This window comes from Solanum tuberosum, unplaced genomic scaffold (genome assembly GCF_000226075.1).
Source record: "Solanum tuberosum cultivar DM 1-3 516 R44 unplaced genomic scaffold, SolTub_3.0 scf00341, whole genome shotgun sequence".
Classification (NCBI taxonomy): Eukaryota; Viridiplantae; Streptophyta; class Magnoliopsida; order Solanales; family Solanaceae; genus Solanum; species Solanum tuberosum.
Genome location: NW_006239268.1, coordinates 24,281 through 38,054, shown reverse-complemented (window position 1 = coordinate 38,054; position 13,774 = coordinate 24,281). Strand labels below are relative to the sequence as shown.

The window sequence follows — 13,774 nt, the reverse complement described above, 5'->3', positions numbered from 1 at the left end:
ACCAATTTTCAGTCATTCAACGTAATTTCATATCTCGTTTTTTTTTTATGGGCCAAAGTATAAGATGTTGGGTATGTTGGGCTAGTTTTGAACACACGAAATAGTTTGGGCCTCATATTCATAAAAAATCTTAACACATATATTATTGAAGTGCTAAACGATAATATAATTGCTTCATATTTTTTTAGATAAATAATTCAACATTCAACCATTGTTCTACTTATTTTGAGCATAAGATCTAATAGATAATATTAAATTAATTATTCATAATTGTATCCAATGCTGTTTTCAGTAAATTTAATTTAAAAAATGGTTCAATTTTGTTTGTCCTCTACCTTTTTATGTTTTGTAGCTGGCAATCATTAGCACACCAATCTATTAGATATTTTTTTATCTGAATCAGGAATAATTATTGTCCAGAGAAATCATATACTTATCAATTATTATTATTTTGGTTTTTCGTCTACTGTTTAAATCACACACTGCAGAATTTATTTGAGGGTGCGAATGAACTTTTTCATACAAACAATTCATATTAGTACTTATCAATTAATTATTACTAATACATACTTGCTTCTTTGTCAAAAATAAGAAAGAAAACAAAATAAAGAGATCATTTTATTGTTAAAAATTATCCACGTAATGACCAACAACTAGCAAAACTTATCACGAGATTCTATATGATACTATATATGCTTTGTTTTCTCTATATTTCTTTTTATTTAATGTTCGATATTTATATTAAAATTGGAATAAATTTTAAATTTATACTAAAAAATTATATTATAAAAGGAGAAAGATTTTCTAACAAAAAGGTATGGTGTCCACGTGAATCAAAGAGTAATTAAAAGAATTTTTCACTTTTGGATTGTTGTTCTAAGATTTGGTCAATAATGCTTATATACTTTTTCTGCTTTGAAATAAGATATGCTGCAATGATTGACAAATAAAAATTAAAGACTAGTCATTCATAGGCCAAAACGTGCAATTTTACATTTAATTACACATCAAGTTTATATCTAACACAAAACATATGTTCTTCAAGCATAGGGAGCAAAACTTGTGAGATATTATAATATAAAGAGAAGAGTATTTAAAATAATTCTAAATTTGGTGTGAATTATTAGGTTTGTCACCGAATTATTGACAACATTAAAAGCATCTTCTACTTGATTAATTGAACTTAAATACACCACTGATCTTGCCACATCAGTGAATTACATTCCTAAATTCTCGCTAAGTTTAGGGGTATTTTTAACACTTTTTCAATTTTTTATTAAGAGTCTCACGCTTCTACAAGAGTTTGAGACCACTTGATATGCCATGTGGCAGACCGAGAGTGTATTTTAAGTTCAGTTAGTCAAGTAAAGAGTTTTTTTAAGGCTATCAATAGTTAAATGATGAAACTAATAATTTGCACTAAGTTTAGAAATGTTTTCAATACTTCTCTCCGCTAAAAAAGTATTTATAATGAGGAATAAAAATTAAAGACAAACACAAAATAGGAGCAAAAATGGAAATGACCCTCACCTCCATAAATGTGGTAGCTAACTAAAGGAATTTCTTCATTTTTGATCCCTCCACCCCCAAAAACAACACACACAATATTCAAGGATGATAATTGGCTATAGAAGCAAAATCATAACCCTTGCTCATCATAAACTAGGATATGGGAAAACAATTTCATCCAGTAAGACACATAGTTTTGATCATTGCAAGAAGTAGCATTTACATAAGTCAAATTTAATTATCTTTTGTGACACCATGCATGCCCTAATTAACTTTAGTTTACCTTTTTTCTTTTTCTTTGTATCATTGTTGAAAGAAGATGCAATTTTTCAGAGATCATGTAGAGTAAGATGCAGCCACAGTACCACTTCATCAATGGTAAGTTGAGTCGCGCGCCTCATGATTTTAACTTTATGAATTCTGGTTGGAAATTCTCTACCTCATTGTGTATAATCTATTTTGTTTGAAATTTATTATTTATTCTTATTTATTGAATTTTTTTTAACAAATATAAAATCTAAGACAAAACTACTTGATTCGAATGATCAAACTCACAATAAAGTTAGTATTAAAGCATTAGTGAGGAGATTCTTGTTATTACATAGTATTTCTTTCATTTCCATTATCATATTATTTTGTCACAGTGACTGTTTCTTTTTTAGTACACTTTGTCATTCTTTTAACATCATTTTGTCTTTGACTTCTTTTTAATTCATTGTTTTCTTTTTTTTCGAACTACTTTAATTTGGTCTGACAGTCTATTAGAAACAACCTCTCTATCTCTTAAACTAGAGGTAAAGTCAAACGTACACACTATATCTTTTCCAAATCTTACTCGTAAAATTATACTTAATATATTTTTCGTTGCAGGATGGTTTTGAAGATGCAAGGGAGAGAATAAGGAAAACTTTTGGGAAAGTAGAGCTATCTCCTTCTTCTTATGACACAGCATGGGTAGCTATGATCCCTTCAAGACATTCACTAAATGAGCCATGTTTTCCACAATGTTTGGATTGGATTATTGAAAATCAAAGAGAAGATGGATCTTGGGGACTAAACCCTAGCCATCCATTGCTTCTCAAGGACTCACTTTCTTCCACTCTTGCATGTTTGCTTGCTCTAACCAAATGGAGAGTTGGAGATAAGCAAATCCAAAGAGGTAAATTGACTTTATTTGTTCAATTCATCACTACTATGTTACTTTCCTTCCGTTCATTTTTACTTGTCATATTTATTTCTGCATATATTTTAAGAATATATTAACTAAACTAAATTATCATTAGTTAATCTTGATATCAATTTAATAGAGTAAGAGTAAAGGTGAAAACTAGTAGTACTCCCTCCGGATCACTTTATAATTTGTAGTTTTTATTAAAAATAAATGACCAAAAATAATTGTAATTTTAGAAAATCAAAACATAAATGAATACATTATTTCCATAAATGAAAAATATATACACATACTTTAGTATTGTGATTGCTTATATTTAATTCTCTTATTGAAGAGAGATTAAAGCTATTAAAAAATATTTATTGAATAGAAATTATTAACATTTTAAATAATTGAAGATAATAAATAAAGGTATATAATAATTAATCAAAACACATTTTTGAAGGAAACATGTAAATAAAGAATGTGACAAATAAAATGATGTGAAGAGGGTAATTAATTATATTTTTTAAACAAAAAATGATACTCGAAATGTTTTTTTAAATAGCGTGCTCTCCAAGAGAATAATTGAATTTTATGTGTCCTTTCCTTCTTGTTACAAAAATAATACAGCCATATAATTGCTATGTATATAATGGGAGAGATGGGCAGCACGTATAATTAATAATATTTAATAATAATTGAGTTAATATGATTAGATACAGAGTTATTAAATTCAGTTAGATAATTATCGCAATTTTATTTATTTATGGTAATATATGCAAATATAAATTAACTAAAAATATAGTTACGTGAATACAATATATAATATGTTATGTTGGACGGTATATTTTTCTTTTTATATACTTGAAGAGTTCCTTCATTTTCTTTCAGGTCTTGGCTTCATTGAAACGTATGGTTGGGCAGTAGATAACAAGGATCAAATTTCACCTCTAGGATTTGAAATTATATTTTCTACTATGATCAATTTTGCAGAAAAATTAAACTTAAATTTGCCTTTGGATCTTGATATTGTAAAATTGGTGAATTGCAAAAGAGATTCAACAATTAAAAGGTACATATTTCATATTACTTTTTTAAAAAATAATTTTATGTGTTCGGCATGGAGGAATTTTTTTTTTTCATGTTCGGTTGGAAAATATATTTAGAAAATATATTTTCTAGAAAGACACGTTTTTTATAAATGAGAAAAATGACTTCCTTAATTAATGAAAGTGGAGAAAACAAGTTCCACAGTGATATATATTCCACATTGATTGTATCACTAATCATTATTTTTTTCATAGAAATTTCTCACTAAAAAATGTTCAGTGATTATTCCCACTAATATTTAGATTAAATTAGTAAGAAAATAAAATAAATAAATATATATATAGTGTTTTCACAAGGAAAAATTAAAAAGCTTCCTCATATTTCAATAAGAATTTATTTCCCACAATACATTAGTTGGTTCAGTGGGAATGAGGTGGAAACAATCACGTTTTATAAGACAAATTTCTCATTGCAATACGAAAACCTCTATTTCTAATAGTCTGTCCTCCCTAATTTCTAACAAAAACTCATCTTCACCACACTCTTGTAGTCCCATCCTCACTACCCTATACCTTCATTTCTCATAATATTTTTCTAAATTATATACAAATATTTTTTTTTACTTACGTATCAAATACAAAAAAATATACTCATTTTATTTTTCTAAAAAAATATTTTTCTTCCCACCGAACACATCTTTATACACTTATTTTCTGACTATATATATCTAAACATTTACTAGTGTGTTGCAAAATAATTTCACAAGGAATGTTGAATATATGGGTGAAGTACTTGGTGAATTATGTGATTGGAAGGAAATAATAAAGTTACATCAAAGAGAAAATGGTTCATTATTTGATTCACCAGCCACTACTGCAGCTGCCTTGATTTATCATCAACATGATAAAAAATGCTATGAATACCTTGATTCAATCTTGCAACAACACAAAAATTGGGGTACGTACCATGATCAACATAGCATTTTTTTTTAGTTATGCATATAAAAAATTACTCTATCTGTTTTAATTCATTTGTCTTATTTTTATTTTTAAAAACATATCTTTTGCTGACCCCTAATTAAGCTAGAACATGGGGCGATCTACGAGGTTCAGGACTTAAACTGCCCAACTATATTACGGAAGGGCGGAGCCAGCCTACTGTCAGTCCGAACCTCTTTCGGCGAAAAATATTATTATTTATACATAGTTAAAATTAATAATCTTGTTTTTTACATTCTAACTTTTTTTTTGGCCTTTTATGTTCTCATAGTTCCCACTATGTATCCAACAAGGATATATTCATTGCTTTGTTTGGTTGATACACTTCAAAATCTAGGAGTACATCGGCATTTTAAATCAGAAATAAAGAAAGTTCTAGATGAAATATACAGGTAAATTAAATCTAATTAATCACAATCATATTTTATAATTGGCTAAATATTTAAATAGCCCCTTAAACTTGATAGTATAAGTTAATGTATACATGATGTTAATATTGTCATGACCAAATTGATACTTTAACTTGACAAAAGTGCATCTTGTGAATGTCTTTGATATACATTATTTGCAACGTCATAAAAAATACGCTTTTGTTAAGTTAAAGTGTTTATCTGATCAGTAAAAAGTTAAAATGTCTAGATTATAAAGTATGCTAAGTTTAAGGGCTATCTAGATATTTCACCTTTACGATTCTGAAACCATAAGATTCATATATTATATAGGCTATGGCAACAAAAGAATGAAGAAATTTTCTCAAATGTCACCCATTGTGCCATGGCTTTTCGACTTCTAAGGATGAGCAACTATGATGTCTACTCGGGTTTGTTACTAAAAACTCGAGTCGATTTCTCGGATGATCACTTACTTATAATTATTTTCTCAGAAAGTCAATTTTGTTGTTGAAGAAAATTGAAATCAAGAAAATATATAACGTTCTGAGATAATAACTTCAATATTAGCTGAGTTACCATCTGATAAATTAAACCCTAAAAACTCCGACAACAAAGTAGTTCGCCTTAATGAATTCAATTAATTTGCAGATGAACTAGCAGAATTTGTGGTTGAAGAACATTTCTTTGCAACAAATGGGAAATATACAAATCATGTTGAAATTCTTGAACTCCACAAAGCATCACAATTGGCTATGGATCATGAGAAATATGACATTTTGGATAAAATTAACAATTGGACAAGAACTTTTATGGAGCAAAAACTCATAAACAATGACTTCATCGATAGGATGTCAAAGAAAGAGGTATTTTATTTTGTGTATCTTAATTTATATCGTGCATAAAGTTTGGGAACGTAAAGATAACTTTTAAATCCTATAGTCTATATAAGCTAAAGGATTGTTGATAGAATGAGATGTTGAAATTATAACTTATGAACTATACAAAGATAATATTTGGTAACACCACATGATCAAGAGTAGTAGTGGCGATGATGTAAATAGTAGTTAAAGTTATTTTTTCGTTACAAAGAATAATTTTATAATATTCTTTATCTCATTTCTTAAGGTGTGATTCTTCCTTGAATTAGATGTAAATACAAGATATTTTATGTATTGAACTATATTTTTCTTCTATTACTAATTTTGGAAATATTAGGTGGAACTTGCTTTGAGGAAGTTTTATACCACATATGATCGAGCAGAAAATAGGAGGTATATCAAGTCATACGAAGAGAACAAATTTAAAATCTTAAAAGCAGCTTATAGGCAGAGGCGAATCTAGGATTTTTTTAAAATGGGTGCACCAAGTAAAATGTATTGAAGTGAGAATTGATCCTTAATCCTCAAGGTCAAAAGCTCAACATTTAACCATGTGGACCATTTAGACTTCTTGTAGTACGGGTGCAAGAATATAATATTATACAAAATCTTAAAAAATATACATATAAAATATCTAATTTTATGAAGAGACCACGGGTGCGGGTGCTCTATTTTTTGGCTGTAAATTCGCCACTGCTTATAGGTATGATTATCTATCATTATCACTTGTAAATTCATTTTAATTTGTATTTTCGTTTAATTATGTTAATTCATTATAGTGAAGTGATAAATTAAGGGAAGAATATATGGAGTATTAATCAATAATTTCATGATAATAATGTATATAACTAACATATATCATGTATTTATTGAGTTGGTGTTATATACTCAATGTAACTTTATGTTATAAAAAACCCAATAAGTACTCTAACTCAATAGATGTCGGGATAAGATATGAGATTAGATGTGTCAACTGGATGGGTTAGATCAAAATTAAGTGGACAAACCCCTTAGATGTGAGGTTTGATGTTTTTGCAATCAATTAGAGAGGTCTTCAATGATAAGAGCTACAAAAATAGGCTGGCTAGACAACAAGCACAATCCAAGATTCCAATCAAGTTGCGATCAAGGTTGAATATGCGTCCTACATGACATAATACAAATCAACCCGAGTGTATATATCAATTGTCATGTAGGACACGTTTGTTTACTTGTCTAACTTTATACAAGTTTAAGTTCATGTGTGCACACAAAATTGAATGACATAAATATCAATTAAAGTGAAATTAAAAAACACATTTATATATTATGTCCCGCAAATTCTAATTTAAGTGTTTCTCTCTATTAGGTCACCCAACAATAACAATAAGGACTTGTTAATATTTTCAATACACGACTTTGACTTATGCCAAGCTCAACACCGAGAAGAACTTCAACAACTCAAGAGGTATATATTGATACTTATCTTTTTTTTTTAGTTCGTTGAAAAATGATATTTTTTCTTATATTTAGCGATAATTATATTAAATTTTTTAATTTTATTTTTAATAAAATGATTTATAATTATACAAATATTTATAACTTTCATATTTATCCATCTTCACTGTGGCACTAACTTCCTTAGGTAAGGAAATGCCAAGATGACGATGAATTTTTTAAGTAAGTCTTTTTTATTCTTAAACTTCATGTGAAGTCAAACACCTTTACGTAAACGAATGTAGGTGGTTTGAAGATTGCAGATTGGACCGGACTCTCAGAACAATTTATATATACTACTTACTTAATTGGCATTGCTGTTGTCTCCGACCCTGAATTCTCCGACGCACGTCTCATATATGCAAAATACGTCATGCTCCTGACCGTGGTCGATGATCTTTTCGATGGTTTTGCATCTAAAGATGAATTGCTCAACATCATTGAATTAGTAGAAAGGTATATTTCGTCTGAACTTATAAGCTCGTCAAACTGACTTATAAGCATTTTTAGTTTATTTATGTGTTTGGTAATTAAGCACCAAAATACTTATAAGTTAAGGGTATATAATCAGTCAAAAGTCAGATCATCCCCAATTTATGATTTTTCAGCTTATAAGCCATTTTGTTATAACTAATTATTTTACTATCTAGTCCTTAATATTTTTTTAAAATCTCAAGATATTTTTCTTAAAGCAAAACTCTTTAACTTCCTCTTTACATTGTATTCATCGTTCCTCCTTTTTTTTTTTTTTTTTTAAATAAAAAATTGTAAGGGTATTTTAGTTATTCTAACAAAAAAAAAAGAAGCTTATCAGCATAATTAAATATATCAAATGGAGTACTTATTAACAGTTTCAATATTTTTATCGAATCACATAATTGTGTATTTATAAAATTAGTTTCAACACTTAAAGTTTATCGATTATTATTTACAGGTGGGATGACTATGCAAGTGTAGGTTATAATTCTGAGAGGGTTAAAGTTATTTTTTCTGTTTTTTATAAATCAATAGAGGAGCTTGCAACAATTGCTGAAATTAAACAAGGCCGATCTGTCAAAAATCATCTTATTAATTTGGTAAGGGATTTATTCTCTAACTTCCCTCTTTAACAAATTTTTATACTCTCTTTGTTTTAATTTGTTTGTCTTTTTTTTTAGTCTATTTAAAAAAAATGTGTCTTTTCTAATTTAACAATTATTTAATTTTCAACTTCACGTCATATGTAAGTCTTTAAAACCAGAAGGTTAAAGGAAATTTCGATACGTTAAACGAATTTTTAATTTCAAATTAAAAGATTCAAAAATCTTATTTACTTTTGTTTGTCTTAACTTTTTTTTTGTCTGATTAAGAAAGAAAGTCTTTTTTTTTCTAATTTGACAACTCTTTCATTTCAACATTTCACGTTAACATGTTTAAGACCACATGATTAAAGAACATTTTGATACAAAACCTATTTTTAATTTATAACTCTTTAATTTCAACATGTCATATGACATCTTTACGACCACATGCATTTGATTAGATGACATTTTGGTACAGAAGCATATCTTTACTTTCACACCACAAAATTCTAAATCTTCTTTACTTTCTTAAACTGTAAACTTAGTCAATTAAGACAAATTACAAATTGAAACAGAAAAAATATTTCAATTGTTTTTAATTTACTTTCTTAAACTCTGTGTCTATTATCTTGGAATTTCAATAGTGGCTTGAAGTGATGAAGTGCATGTTGATTGAACGACTAGAGTGGTGGACAAGCAAGACAATGCCAAACATAGAAGAGTATTTGTATGTTACTTCTATAACATTTGGTTCAAGATTGATTCCTCTTACAACACAATACTATCTTGGTATAAACATCTCTAAGGATCTTATAGAAAGTGATGAAATATATGGTTTATGCAATTGTACCGGTATAGTCATGAGGCTCCTCAATGATTTACAAACCTATAAGGTAACAACTCTTGTATTTTGTGTTTTAATTTTAATTTGGCTCATCAAGATAACTTTCATATGATATTGTTTTCTCGGTACTAATTAATAAATAATATTGTTTAAAAGTATTCATATGTTATCTAGACAAATAACATGAAAGAGGTGGAGTTGGCTGATGGGAGGTACGGGTGGGGGTGGGGGGCAAGGAGACGGGGTAAAGATGAGATGTGTTGGAAGTTGGAAAAGAGACCATCAATCAATTTAAATTGTCATTTAGAAAACTTATTTTTTTTAAATTTCAGTGAGAAAGTCATTTTCCTATATACCGAACACACTCATAATATTAGAATTCTCTTTATGTCAAAACAATCAACTTGTCCATTAAACCTATGGTAAACAATACAAAATCTTGATGAGTAAGCAAATGCTGATCTAGAATTTCGAGTTTATAGGTTCTGAAATCATGTTTGTTTATTGAATTCTGAATAAATTACTAATATTGGTCAATTGTCTCTCACATGTTTTCCTATAGAGAGAACAAGAGGAGAGCTCAATGAATTTAGTCACAATACTAATGACACAAAGTCCAAGAAGAACAAATATTTATGAGGAAGAAGCTATAATGAAGATAAAGGAAATCTTGGAAAGTAATAGAAGGGAGTTGTTGAAAATGGTTTTAGTTCAAAAAAAGGGAAGCCAATTGCCTCAACTATGCAAAGAAATATTTTGGGAGGACAAGCAAAATGGTTTATTTCACTTATTCACATGGTGATGAATATAGATTTCCAGAGGAAATGAAGAATCACATTGATGAAGTCATTTACAAGCCACTCAATCATTAATCCCTCATTTTAAATTTATGTGTTTTATTCTCCTTTCTGTTTCAATTTGTTTGTCTGATTTACATTATGAAATTAAAGAAAGTGAAGAAAAGTTTTGATGTATAATTGTGTCTTCTCTCTCTACATGATGGACTGTATTCCAACTTTTCATGTGACATGTTTAAGACGTAAACGACATTTTGTTACATTTGACATATTTTTAAATTAAAACCACAAGATTCAAAACCCTTTTTTATTTTCTTAAATTTTGTATTAAGTCAAATAGGTTAAACAAATTGAAATGAAAGGAGTATTATTTTCTCTTTTCTAATTGATTCAATCAAAATATTTATAAGAATAGGCACTGAATATTTTTCAGTGGAAATTTCAATAGAAAAATAATAACTTTTTAGTAGTATCTATACTTGATGTTTTATATTGTTGTTCAACTTTTTTAAAGCCTAAGTTCCTGCATATTATGCTAATTAGAGGTTCTAAATCAGTTTTACTCAGGATTAGGTCTATTGTACACATAACTCATATTCAGTTATGAACTTTTTATGCTCAGATTAACAAAGGTTAAGGGAAGTCACTCACTTCACTATTAGAAAACAAGAAATTAGCGAGGATAAAATTTTATAGTTAAACAACAAAAATCTCATTTCATTTAGCTATGAATTAGCAATGATTATAAGAAAATCCAATTAGCTAGGGGATTTTTCTCAATAAATAACTAGTGAATATCGATAAATTTGATAGCTCATTCCATGTTTTCTTGTAGTGCTTGTAACACAGAATTTTGCTAAAATATTCAAGTTTAATTCTCATAGTTGCATACAACTTATTACACATTATCAATTAAAACAATGCATGAGGAATACAAGAAAAGAAAAGGGAAGGAAAAAAAAAAAGCAATACTGAAATAGGAAAATGGTGACTTTTCTTTATTACTATAATAACTAAGCACCATATAGACAACTTTTATTATTTTCTCCGTCTCATTTTCTGTGACATTATTCAGAATTCAAAGTCAAACATTTTAATTTTGACAGTCAATTTAGACATGACAGAATTAGTTTGACTTTCAAAATTAAGATAGACGAAGTAACTCTAAAAAGACCAAATCTTGTTAGTCATATGGTGTAGCAACCAAAACCTTCAGTCATATCTAAATGTTCTGGATTCATACCATTAGGAAGTTTCCAATCGAAATGATAAAGTAATCTAGCCAATGTAAGTTCACTACTTGCCGTAGCAAATAACATTCCTGGACAAACCCTTTATCCAAATCCAAATCCCAAAAACTCCATAGGAACATTTGATGATCCTTTGATCATTTTCACATCATCAACATCGTTATCGACATAATTGTTGAATCGATTAGGTATGAATTTCTCTGGATCGCGCCAATATTCAGGATCCCTTCCCATTGCATACAAATTCATCAAGACTATTGTTTTATTAGGTATAACATACCCGTTAATCGCGATTTCTTCTATCGATTCTCTTGGTATAGCTAAGGGACCTGGAGGATGAAGTCTTAGAGTTTCTTTCACAATCAATTTCAAGTATTTCAAATTTTGTACATCAATATAATCAACTTTTTTTTTTCCCTTTTAAAACCCCTCTTACTTCAAATTGGGCTTTTTTCATCATATTTGGATTCTTCAATAATTCAGCCAAAGCCCATTCCACTAAAATTGATGTTGTGTCCGTTCCACCTATGAACATATCCTGTATTTCAGATAAATTTCATAAATGATCATATAACTATTTATCGATAATTTTATTTAAAATCAAAATAATCTATGTTTATAATAGAAAAAAATTCACAAAAGAGGACGGACTCAACTTAATTACCCCAGTTTTTAACCTTTCGATGAGTGAATATGCCCTTAAACTTGGCTTCAGTTGGCATCTATACCCTCTAACTATGGGTATATAAGACTTAAAATTATCATGTAGGACGACGCCACGTAGGACGAATGTGTCTATTTATTCAATGTAATGATAACATTTTGATGAGTGATAATTTCTTAGTATCCAACAAAAATGTAAATACTTTCCATAAGATATGTAGTGGGATAAGAACTTACCAAGATAATAGCTTTGATATTATCTCTTGTTATAGGGATTTGAAATTTGTGGCTCTCCTTCTCTCTAATCCTTAGAAGAAGGTGCAAAAGATCTTCCTCATCAACATTATTTTTTTCGAATACTTTCTTCGTGTACGTGGACAATTTCTTCTAGAAGGCGATCACATAATTCATGATGCATTTTCAGTAACTTTTGATTAGACCCTGTAATGTACCTATCGAGAAACTTGAGGGAAGGGAACAAATCCGATATATTAAAAAGTCCCACTAGAGGTGTTATTTTTCTTATTGTAGATATCAATGAATCCGAATCGTTACAAGTCGTTCCAACAGTTGCCCTACAAATAATATCACAGGAGAGCGAGTTGAGACACTCGTACACATTAATTAGGGTACCTTTAGATGATGACTCCTTAATATTTTTCACTAAGCGCGAAATCTCCTCTTCCATAAGAGGATAATTCGAGTGAATTCTTTTTGTACTGAGGAGCTCTGATGTGCAAATTTTGCGCATCTGTTTCCAATAATCACCATAGGGAGCAAAAGCAATGTCTCCACCGTTGTAAGCCACAGTTTTTGAGACAAGGAGCTCCGGCCTATGAGAGAGGATGGTGTCACTTGTTTTCAACAATTCTTTAAGTATTTTATATGAAGATATGACAATAGTTGAACGTTCACCGAGTTTTAGGTGCATCAAGGGTCCATATTTCTTCGATAACTCTTTGAGTGTGATGTAAGGTCGCGAAATTCCGAGTTGGTGTAAGTTTCCGATGATTGGAAGTTTCCATGGACCCGGAGGCAATTTTTTCGAATTATTGTGATTTTTAACGATCGCAAGAAGTAAAGGTAGGAAAATGAGAAAAATTGTGAAAATGGAGGAGGAGACTTCCATAATGTGTTAAATTGACTAAATAAATAAAATTAAGGCTAATTTAATTTACCAATATCTCTTCTAATTTATACAACAATATCTTGGCAAGAATAATGTACAAGTCATGAAATGGGATGGAAGGGTGTTAATAGTACTGACTTAAAAGATAAGCAAAGATTATAAGTTAGTTAGGATTAGTAACTAACTGTTAGTTAAGTTTGTGGCTGGCACTCGAAGACCATTGCTGGTCCCCAAGTGAACCCTCATCCTGGCTGACTACAAGCGGAAGACTAACTCAAGCATGCAAAAGCTTAAAAATTGAATAAAATTCATGAAACTAAAATACAAAACTTTAACTCAAATGAAAAACTCTGAATATAAAAATAATATTCAACTCGCCATAAAATAGGCAACTTAAGTCTTTAAAACATTTAATAAAATGAATAATACAAACTTCTCAACTATACTGACTATCTATGAAGCCTCTAACTGATAAAGATGGAAGTCGGGACAACACCCACGACATCCTGACTAAACTGAAAAGTAAATGAAATCCTCCGAAAACAAGGAGGCTCACCATAGCTAACTCGAACTC

At 29.4% G+C, this 13,774-nt stretch overlaps 2 pseudogenes; one reads left to right on the top strand and one right to left on the bottom strand.

Annotated features, from left to right (window-relative positions):
• The first annotated feature begins 1,559 nt into the window (after positions 1-1,559).
• On the top strand, positions 1,560-10,233 carry LOC102598569 (beta-phellandrene synthase (neryl-diphosphate-cyclizing), chloroplastic-like; annotated as a pseudogene).
• Positions 10,234-11,345: 1,112 nt separating this feature from the next.
• On the bottom strand, positions 11,346-13,200 carry LOC107063373 (premnaspirodiene oxygenase-like; annotated as a pseudogene).
• Between the last annotated feature and the right edge of the window lie 574 nt (positions 13,201-13,774).